The sequence below is a fragment of the Malurus melanocephalus genome, unplaced genomic scaffold (assembly GCF_030028575.1).
Source record: "Malurus melanocephalus ecotype Western Australia unplaced genomic scaffold, MMel_1.1 scaffold_8, whole genome shotgun sequence".
Lineage (NCBI taxonomy): Eukaryota > Metazoa > Chordata > Aves > Passeriformes > Maluridae > Malurus > Malurus melanocephalus.
Window position 1 is genome coordinate 803145 of NW_026623240.1, and position 11777 is coordinate 814921.

Below are 11777 nucleotides of genomic sequence, written 5' to 3' on the forward strand. Positions count from 1 at the left end.
TGTATTTCATTATTTATCAACTGTAGCATGGGGTTGGAGGTATTGTTAAAATTTTATATTTTTCAACATTCCTTAGTAGAAAATATTTTTTAGATAAAATATTTATTTTATTGGCAGAGGTTTCMCTTCACCAGGCAGCTCCACTTCTTTGATGAACTGTGGAAGATAGGTTTTCATTGGCAACATCTGGCAACCTGGCAGACGCTCTCGGCAGCTGGATTGGTAACTTCCGAGTTGCTTCTGGGCCTTTCATATAATTAGTCTGCATATGGGCCATCTGGGTTGCTTTGTTTTTGCTGTTACCATTTTCTTTCTTTTCTGAGAAACTGTAATCTTTCCAGTTGTTACTCCAGATCAATTTTTAATAACTCTTCCTCAGGTTAGTCTGCTGGGTCTTGTGCAAATGTCCATGCTGGCCTTGCCCAGGAGTACAGATCCTGCTTTTATCCCTTCTTTCTTGGAGGTCTGAATTTGCCCATCATTATTTTTGTGACGTGGGAGCAGAGCTTCTTGTTGCTATCAAGCAGTGAAGCTGGAGGTCAGCTTGGCAAGAGAACAATTACCACCTCTGCACAAAGAAAGCCCTGAACAATCCAAATCTTAACAGTAAACACTCACATACACTCTCCCCTTCTCTAGCTTGAGCACACTAAAGTGACCTCAAGGAAATGAAATTGTTCCTTTTCTGTCAAAGAGCTCCATTACGCTTCTCAGGAACATAACTGCCTTTATCATGCAAATCAGATGGCCTACACATAAAAGTCATCCATGTTGCTTGCACAGGTATATAAGGCTGAATTTTCTGAGTTCAATGAGGGGAGCCAGTGAGTTCTGTTTCTCCACTCTGTGAGTGTACTGTATTGACTTTTATTTGTTGCAGGCTGTGTGAGTGAGGTGGTGTTTGATAAATCTCAGTGTAACACGAGGGAGCCAAAGGAATGGAGGTGCTGTGGTGAAGGGCTCCAGCCTGATGAAAGCTTTGGGGCTGGGCAGCACCGTGACCCTCCTCAGCAGCTCCTTTCCCTGGAGCCCTGGGTGTGCAGGGGCTGCCCCAGGCTGCTCTGAAGGGCAGAGTGGGCACTCCTCTTTCCTTTGCTTTGCACAGACTTCAGTAATTACAGCCTGTCCTCTGGCTGCTGGCAAGACCGTGGGTCACGCTGGCCATGACTTTCATGTTAAACAAAAGCAAGCACTGCAAGATTCCTCATTGAAACCTTATGGAATTATTATTTTTACACAAAATCACATGAAACACAGGTGAAAAGAATATCCAGTCAATTTTCCATGAGGTGCAATAGCTGTCAGGATGGTGTCTGGGCTGGCGCTGCAGACCTTGCCCCTGCAGACACCTGGTTCCTGAGGGCAGGAGCTGCCCATTGTCACACGTGTGCTGCTTCACCATCACACACAGAGCAGTTAAAGCATCCCACACTGCACTCTGTGGATCCTTTCCTACAACTGTGCAGAGGTAAACCCCTTTCATAAGTTTTACGAGGTGCCAACATATATGCTATTTTATGCTACTAACCTATTTATTGGATTAGCTTGAGGATTTGATGCAAAAGCTGATGATATTGAAAATACACATCCCTTCCATTGTGGCTAAGAAAATCAGCTTTAGAATTAGAGAGACCTTGTATCTGGCATTATGTATGGCCCTTTAGCTTTTTAGCATGGCTGTTCCTTGTTGCTATAGCAACCGAATTAACCATTTCATTAATATAATGGAATAAAACACATTTATTCATTTTTGCACTCACGGGTAATCCACATTCAGCTTTCAGCATACTTGTCAAGCTGTGCCCCTTTCACCTCAGCCCCAGATATTTCCTCAGCATTGCCAAAGGGTTTCTATTTGTATTTTTCCTTGTTGGAGAGGGAGTGAGCTGTTGGTTTTGAAGAACGTTATGTTTTTTGTAATTAAATTTACCTTCATTTCATTGGTTAGCTTCTGCTTAGCATCCCTTAAGTGGAAAAGCAGACTTCACAAGCAGCATTTGGTGCAGAGAAGTGGTGTTCTTCACATCAGAAAAGAATAAATCACTTAAAATAATGAAACCTCGTGCCTGTGATCAGCTTGTAGGCTAAATTTGGCATGAGGTGTTCTACAGTAAATACTGACAGTACTCGGCTCTGTGTGCTGCCCAAACAGTCATGTTGCTGAACTGTGGTATGGAAAACAGATGGAGTGCTACACTCTTTGTTTACCTTGGGTTTAATGCTTCCCAAGCCATGCCCACACGCTGTAATGGTTATTGAAATAATAGTTTAATTAAAATTATATGTCTGGCCGTCAGGGGAAGGAAGCAGGATTGCTCCCCGTGTGTGGCACAGCAGGGGCAGTGACAGCCCTGCCTGCATTGCTCTTCTCCAGCGCTGCCATTCCAGTGCTGCCCACCACAGCTCTGCAGAGGCCTGGGGTGAAGTGGGGCTTGGCTGAGACCCCACAACACCCAGCGCTCCCCTTGGCAGGGGTTTGGCCAGCAGCGACTGAAACAGGCCCCACAGTCAGCTGGAAAAGCTCYTCCTAACATGCTGGTGTGCCAGGTAGGCTGTGGGGGCTGTGGTGTAGCCAGGAACTGGGCACCCCCTGTGCTCCACCTTGCTGCCAGTGACAGAAAGGGCCCCAGTGCCCTGGTGCACGCCACAGACACCCCAAGGCTGGGCTGGCTTCACAGCAGTGATGGGACACTGAGTACAACACGGGCATCACTTACCTGTCTGTCCTTCTAGCAGCTACCAGTGCGAGATGATGGCCACACTGCAGCCCATGAAACCTATCATTATTAGCAACTCCCCATCTGAACACTTTACAAATGAAATAACATATCTGATACAAAGGGGGGGTTTATTTTGGGTTGTTTTTTAATAAAACTCAGAAGTTAAGAAACTGAAGTTTTACTGAAAACAAAGCAGATGTGTAAATGATTTTGAGAAATGAGTTAATTAACTTTGAAGGTATAAACCCCTTCATTAAAAAGAGAAGGCATAGAAGTAACAGCACAGTAGCATATTGCTTGCTATAATATTGTTCATTCACTGCTGTTTGAGTGAATATATAAATCATGCAGTCTACAAGGGCTAGTAGAGTCTGTATCATTCATGTGCRCTGCCTTCCCTACCTGAATTAAATTTTAAGTGCTTCCTCCTAGGCAATTCATTGTCTAAGAAATGCCCAAAGACCCAGAAGGAGAAAGTTATGTAGCTGTAAAGGTGAAAGACCTACCCCGGACACAAAAGCCKGAGCACAGAGGCTCTGTGCGCACTGCAGACACTGCTGGTGCCATATTCTGCTCCCGCCTTTGTTTCTCTTTGTATATGGAAAGCATCCTCTGAGCTGTCTAGAAGTAATACAGGGCTGAGTTCGTTTTACACTACATATTGTGATGCTGTAGACTAAGAGTTTGGCATAGTTTGGTTTTGGGCAAGTTTAGCCATGGTTAACAGAGAGCTTGTGGCTTCAAAAGCCTTGCATCCACACTTTTTCTCCCTCACAGAGGTTAATGCTGGTACGARAATTAATATACTTCTTTCTTTTTACCAAAATCTTCTATCCTTTACTAGAATTTGGCACGTATTAAAAACAGCAGTTGAGTACTTTGTACAGTCAACAAATAGGATGGAGGGATTTGGGAGGTACCCTTAGCTGCAAGTCACTGAAATTCCTCTTGTTCAACCATGAGGAAAAATATATTTTAAAAAACCCTGCGTGTTTCAAACCAACCAGGAGCCTGGCCTGGGTTTCCTCTCCTGCTCCCCCGGCGGTGTGAATCCCTGAGCCCCCTGTGGACGAGCCTTTGGTGTCGGGGGCAGCCCCAGCGGGCTCCAGAGCCGCAGCTCGGTCCCCTCGGCCACCGCAGGACCGCGAGTCCCTGTCCCCGCCTCACCTCCCTGCTCGGGCTAGAACATAAAGGTTAAAAACTCGCTTCCCTCTCCCCCGAGGGCTGTTGTGAGGTTGTTYTGCGCTTGAACGGAGAGCTGTGTCTGTGCCTATTCGGGTGTTATTTCAGCCCGGTGCAGCGCGGATTCCTGAGCCGACACCGAGCGAGCGCCCGAGGGCTTTGATGGTCTGCGAACAGCAGAGTGAGAGAAAARGATGCTGTCCAAGGTTTGTTCCTTCCAGCCGCACCTGCGGGGGCTGCCAGGGGCTGCTGCGGCAGGGACCCGGGCTGTCAGGGACCTGAGAAGGGACGGGACGGGACGATGTGGCGGAGGAGARGAGGGAAGGGCAGGGCACCCCCCAGCCGGCTCTGCCGCCGGCTCAGCGAGCGTTCGCAGCTGACTCAGAGGAAAACGCAGCCCGTCGTGTCCCGACAGCCAGCAGGRGCTCCTCCTCTCCTCACCCCTTCTCCTGACAGCCTGCGGAGGGGGGTGGTGCGCTGCAGCCCAAATGTTGACGCGTCGCTTCTGCTGTCACATCGCTCCCGAACGCCGGGACCGTGACCCCCGGGCCATGGCAGCGAGCCMGCCGCCAGCCCGCCAGTCCAGGAGAGGGATTGGTTTATCTTGGATGCCTGGCTTCATCCCACTTACCCGTGACACGGATCTGAGGTCTTAAAAGTGAATCATTAGCGCTGGTCATCTCCCCGCAGTACCCGTGACTAGGCTGCATTTCCTTTTGTCCCGCCTGAATAGCGGCACGCACTCGGGTGCTGCGRTATCCAACACAGCATATTCCAACTTTCCACTGGTAAACATGGAATGGGAGGCAGAGCTATTGCCAGAGAGACCAGAATAAAATCAGCATCATAAGAAGAGAAAGTATTACTGCTACCCCAGTGTGGCTGAATTAGGCAGATAAAGCTAAAAATAGATTGGAAATATATACATTATAGCCAAAAGAAAACATCTTCATATTATTTAAGCTGAAATTATATTGTGCTGCTAGAAATCTTAGGCATAGAAACAGTGCTATGTATTTGTCTGCAATACATTGTRAGTGTATATATATATATTACATATATATGCTTTATATACTGCACATTTCACACATAAGTCTGGACAGATGCTAATTACTGCTCACAGTTAAGTTTCCCTTTCTAAGCATGTCATGCAAGACACTGATAGAAGGCTGGTTATCTCCAAAACTATCTCTAAACTAAGAGRCATGTCTGCAGCAGACGTATCTAAAAGCCTGGCTGTGAGAGAAGTTGTGTTAGAGGTACAGGTGGGTGCACCCCTGAGATGTGCATCACGAGCTGCCTGTAACTGCTGGGTTTTGGCAGCTGCACGATGGGGACACAAGGAGTGGCAGGCAGGAGGTTCCAGCAGCCCCTACCCAGTGCAGGAGAACATTTACCTGCTCTTCAGCCACGAGAATTGTACAAATCTGCTCTGTTTTCAATGATTCTGTTCACAGACACACAGCAAATCTGTGCTCTTCTCTGCATTCAGAGAGACRCTTTGGGATATAATTTATCTGCACTGTGTCTGTACACATTGACACACACCTTCACTACCATCAGCACCAGGTCAAGGGAGAGGWAGGTGACATTAAACCCAAGTCACTCAAGGGCCCTAATTGCACCAGAGTGGAGTTACTACTATTTTCCCATTGCAGGGACACAGCTTCAAAACCTGCCCCCCAGGAAACAGGAATCCCTTGGGATTTCTGTGTTACAGGAAATCAGGCAGGTGTGTTACCTTGTCCCTTAGCTGGTGAGCCACAGCTTGTGTTGCCTGAGAGGTCCAGGGCTTCCTTATTTTTCAGGATTTCCATTGTTTACATTTCAGTGAAAAATATATTGGTTTACAAGGGAATTCCTCGGTATCGACTCAGAAGCACATTCCTGTAGTGCAGACATGTTTTGAGGGGGTGAATACAGCCCCTCATGTGCCCTGCATTGCCCTGTAGASAGTAGCTCCCTGTCTCCTCACTGTTGCACATCATGGCTCAATGTCACGTCTGGAAGCTGGATGGGGAAACAAACAGAATATTGGCTGTGTTTGGAAATGGCTCCTCATCTCTGTCTGCTCCGAGCTTGAGCAGAGTGCCAGAGCCCAAATGGGCCCTGTGGTCCAGCGTGGTGTGTATGCAAATCCTTCTCCTGGCTGGTGTGCAATAATTACCTGTGATTATTGCACAGTTCAGCTCATGAGTCAGCCTGGCATGCTCACTGCCTCTGAAACATCACCTCACCCTGCACACCTTTCCTGACCTTGCACATCCTATTTCTTTACAGACGCCAGTGCCTGCTGTCAGCTTTACACATTCATCACACCACTTGCTCATTACTGCACACCCCAAATCAAAATTAAGGTCACCTAAAGCATTTTCAAAGCCCTGAGCTGTCTCAGGGCAGGATATTTCAATGAATCCCTCTGTTCTGCTAACCCTCGGCAGGCAGCCAACACCACTGGCCTGAGCTCTGCTGCTTTCGAGCCAAGTCCCCAAGCCCATCTCACAGCAGGCACTGAGTGCTCACCCAGCCACACYGTGGTGACAACAGCAAGCAAAAGTCTCGCCGCGTAAAGTTCTTATGATGCATCCCCGATTTCTCTGACCCAGCTTTCACACAGGGAAGCCCGTGACGTCAGCCTTTAAAAGTGGCAGAAAACAGGTAAACACCAACAGCACATCCGTGAGGTTGGGCACTGGCACTCAGGGCAGCACCCTGCAGGCAGAGCACACSCCAGGCACGTGTGGCAGGGCAGCAATCCCATGGCTGCTCCCTGTCCTGCAGCAGCAGGGTGGGAACACTGACCCGGACAGCAGACAGCAAAGGGAGAGGATGCTCTCCGAGGAAGGCACCAAGGCACACATCAACCATCTGAGAACTTTCCTGTCAGCCAGCTGAAAAGATGCAGAACTTCTTTCCCAGACACGAGTGCTGTGAACTGGGTAAGAGCTTACAAGTTTTAGTGTTTACAGATGGCTTAATTTGACAGTCATAATCATTATAGGAGCTACTAATCCAGTGGGACTTGAAGGCTGCCAGAAGAAAAGTATGGCAACTGGAAAAGCACCCCATGAGTACTCATCACTCAGCACCATAATGCAAAATCATCAGGTGTTTGGTTAATTGCACTGMAGTTCAAGCAAGCACTAACATCAAACAAAAAATATTCACATGTTCAAAAAATGTTCAAAACATGTTCAAAACCACACATCATCTGTGTCACCAAGGGCAMAGGCACAGGCCAAGCCTATGACTAAATCAAGAAAAGATGCCCTGCCCAACCTGCACTGCCTGGCATTCACTAGTGGCRTGCATGTGTCCAGCTGCAGAGAATCAGCTGTCCCCTGAAAGCTCCTGAGTGTGTACAAACCCCAAGAGGCAAGAGCATAAACACACATGCACACACAAACCACCCCGTTCCRTGTTGTTTACTGCTCTCCATCTAGTACACTGGCTGCCTGTTTTCTTTTTCCAGAGGCCCTGCACTGCTGGATGTATTCTTTGGATCCATTTTGAAAGCAGCTTCAGAAATCCTGTAATGTCCACATTATGGGGATGTTGTGTTTTCCTTTGACATAGCCCCATCATTATCTGTTATTCCTGCTCTTAAAATCCCACCTGCAAGGTCTGCTGCAGAACCTCCTGCTGTCATGGGAAAGGCTGATTGCTAGGTCACTTAGTAATCTGTTTGAAGGCTGGACAAAATGCTGCTGCTGGGCTGATGCTGACGTGCTGGACTGGGACATTTTCAGGGGACTGTACCTGCTGGGGCAAAACCCCCTTTTGCTGAGGAAGCTTTCTCAGGTTCCTCAGATGGGTTTTGGTTTTTTTTCCATAACAAAAAATACAGTCTGCATTCTCTCATAAGTGTCCTGAAAACATCCATTAAGGATGGAGATGAATAAATTCAAGTTGAGGACGCTGGATCTCTRCAATGAACACTGGTTCCTCTCTAGGGTTCGAGTGTTGACTTCCAGTCTCTCCTGCTACCTTTCCTCCGCTGTATCAGGAAGAATCATAGCCCAGCTTAGGCTCAGTAGTGACATAAGAAGTGAGAGGCCTTACTGTTGTCTCTGCACCAATTAACAGTTAATTAGTGATAAGAGAAAGATCTTCAATGGTCTATAATATGTATGAAATCCAGCATTTGGGTGGGTCCCCCCAGAGAGCCACAATCAGCAAACATGTGCATTTTGAAGAGAGATTAGGTCAGGACTTGTCACTCCAGCAAAGCAGATTGCAGCAGAAAAGGCTTAATTTCTCTTGCTTTTGCTGGAAGATGTTTCCATCAGCAAGARGGGAAAACAATTCTTAACCACAGACTTCAACATAATAGTGGCAGTAACAAAACAAGCTCCATTATTAAACGAACTCTTGGTAAGAGCCAGATGATTTCTACAGACAATTTTGCATGCAACTGCTAGATGTAATTTGAAAAGTGAGTGCCAAATTGCCATACTAATTATTTCTGGGYTGATGTTCCCTCTGTGACACAGTGGCATTTGGAGAATGGGGACTAACCAACAAGTGAAGTGCTGAAGTGGGAGATCACTAATAGTGTTTCTGAGAAAGAGAAATATAGCAAATACCAATCTCCCTCTTCATATGCTCACTCTCAATTTGCACTGAGACAATTTAATATGCTGAGCTGTTCCATGCAGTTCGTCTCTATTTCTGGCACCCCTCAAAGCCAACGATGCCCACCCAGCCCTGGCTGAGGGCAGGCACAGCCAAGGGGCCCCTGCCAGGGGAATGCTGGAGCTGGGGGGGTGACCCTGCCAGGCCTGAAGTGCCCTGGAGGACACTTAGAGCTTGCTCAAATCTGTGATGTGCTGGCGGGAGGGCTGGCAATAAGCTCGCTTAATCTGGTCTGTGAGCAGTTCTGTGTCTGCCTCCATGCCTGCTCTCTCTCTAGCAGTTTGCTCTGAGTCAGTTTTTCAGATGGGATACTTTTGCACTCTGCATAATGTGAGATGGAAAAGAAAAGCCTGCCTGGTGTACTAGGAATTTTTTTGCTTTTTGTTCGTTTCTCTGTCATGGTTTTCTTTTTTTGTTGTTGATGCAGTGCTTTATCAAGTTTAAGCAGCATAATTTTAGTCTGGCACTACAGACATTCTGTTTAGTGAAAAGCAACAGGAAAAGAAAAGAGTAGGTTGGCTTCAAAGACTTCTAGGTCGTATTTTTCTTCTGTTAAAAGATAATTTAAATGTGTTAAAAAGACTAATTACTGAAATAACTGTTTCATATTTGATTGGAAAAAAATAGCAAATTTATTTAGATTTTGAATATCAAAAGTTGATGGATGGCASTGAGATTTGGCTGAGGAAATATAGGGTAGGAATAAAAATGATATCTGCTATAATGATGATAATTTGCCATTTGCCATTGTCTTGTGTATTACTGTAGCAGGGACCTTGGACTGAGGGAGGCATTTGAGCTATTCCCAGTGGGACAGACTGGATGGATAACCCTGAGCTGGCATGAAACCAGCACCAGATCAGCTCTGCATCGCAACAGCACTACGTGGACACATTTTAATTTAATTTACACTACCAAAAGACCACATCAGAGATCTGATGGATGGTTTGTGTGTGGGATGTCAGGATCAGTGAGTTAGAACACATCAGCCAATACAAGCTTGTCTGAGGCTGGCTCTACACAGTGCACATCCAGCTCCTGTCCAGCTCTGTGATTCYGTGCCTTCAGTGGGAACACCCCCGGTCTACCCTGCAGAGGTTTGGGCTTGCCCTCCTAAATCCATGTTGGGTTTATGCCCTTTGGTGCTGTATTCTATGGGATGCCTCTAGAGAAGCTGTATGCAACACACTGAGAAAATGACATGGAAATGCAGGCCTGTTCCTCTGAAGCCAGTGACTTTGCTCTGCTACCAGGTTGCTCTTTTTTATTCCCTGTGTATTTTTATTCAAACTCATAAGTAATTTAATCCATGCCAGACAAAATCTGTTTGTTCAAGGACAGCACAAACACCTGCTGCCAGGTGTCTCGTTCCAGCTACATTGATTTAAGGCTGCATTCATTGCCTTCCCCACCCCGATAACATCCATTCCCGTGCCTCCAGCCAGTGCTGGGGGCTGCAGGCCACAGCAGCTGCCCACCGTGCCAGCGTGACCCCTCGGGTCACAAGAGGGGCTCCACACACCCTGCCCCACCTCCTGCCAAACCCAGGCCAAACCCAAAGCTGCCACCTCTGTCCCCTCGTGTGCCCCACTGCCCAGCACTGCTGACAAACCTCCTGCGGCTGCTGGGCAGGACATGGCACCTCACAAGGGCTTCCAGCTGTAACTGCACTCAGATTTCACCAGAGGTGATCCTTTAAAGCTCATTTTATCCATTTGCATGACATTCCTCCCTGAGGGACATTACTCACAGCCACCCATTCCCAGCAGCAGCATCTTTCCACCCAGCAAGAGGCCACTGCCTGCTGGGACAGCCAGCACCACTTAGATCCTCTCTGGTGCTGCAATTTCTTCAGGATTGCCTCAGACCAAGATGAACTCATCAATGGTTTAGTCTGTCCAAGGCTAATCTCATTATGARTAATCTTATTTGCCACGTGTGCTGGCCATGAAACAATGTTAGCTGTTAACCCTCACTCTACCCATGAGCCAGCCTGACAGACACAMCAGTGAGTGCCTGTAGTCACCCAGCACATCATCTCCATTCCTAACTTTACATCCTGACATCACACCTCACTGACAGGTCCTCAACACCTTCACTGCCMGTGTGGATGCCTTTTGTGATCGGGGTTAACCCCGTTGGGCTCAGCGTCATGTGAAAGAAGGATGCAAAACTTCCCCACTGACATCTTAAAAATACACTTAAAACACACCTCCCTGATGCCTTCCCCCTCTGCTGCCACCGCCTGATGCACAGAGATGTGAGAGGGAACTGTCTCACCCTGCTGCCACCAGCCCAGGGATACCTGCCGGGGTACCCATGGAGCCAGAGCACAAACATCCTCTTACTGGCACTGCAGATGCTGCTGCAGCAGTGTCCACTGCAGCTCCAGTGGGTAATGTCATCCGTGCTGTGGCTCTTCAGCCTCTCCCAAGCAGGGCAGCTGGAGGGGAAGCTCCACCTTTCCACCTGCAGCAGAAGCAGGAGTGCTGCTCTGCCTTGGCCTTTCTCTCCGTGATTTGAAATGCTTACGCTCTGTTTAATATCTATCTTTTAAAAAAAAGTTTTCTTTGTGAATGTTTAAATTATTTCCCATTTCTAAAATAACAGTAGTCAATATTGAATTGGAAAGTCATATTTTAAAGAAGTGTACAGAAGTAAAATTTTAATTTTCTTTTCCGAAACAAAAATATCCCAAACAAAATATTGAGTTAGGCTCTATCCAACATGAATGTATCAAAACCCTGCCATTTCTGTGAAACAATTTAGTTTCACCAAAAAGCCTTTTTTCTTGCCAACACTTTTTCCTTGCCCACGTCCTGACCAGCCTCACTCTGAGTTTTCCTGACGGAGGGAATAGAGAAAGTGAGCTGCCCCAAAGGTTTAGGCTGCAGAGGAGCAGGGCATTTGGTATTGATGCTGAGGGACCTTCTAACACTCCTGCCACTAATTCCCTCTTAAAAAGACACCCTCTTTCCTCTTAAAAGACACAATTAAGGGGAAACATTTTTAAATGAACAAGACAAAACCATCAGTTCAGGGGATGTCATCACCAGCACTGTGTGAGTGTCATCAGCTCCAGCCGCTGCTACAGCAATACCAACACCCTCACTGCTCCATTGCCACGGGTTTGTCCAAGGTACTGGGCCAATACCAGCGAGTATTTCATAAATATTCCACAAGGCAACCTGCTGCCTTCTGCATTGTCTCCACAGACAGCATGGTAAGTTAATTTCCACC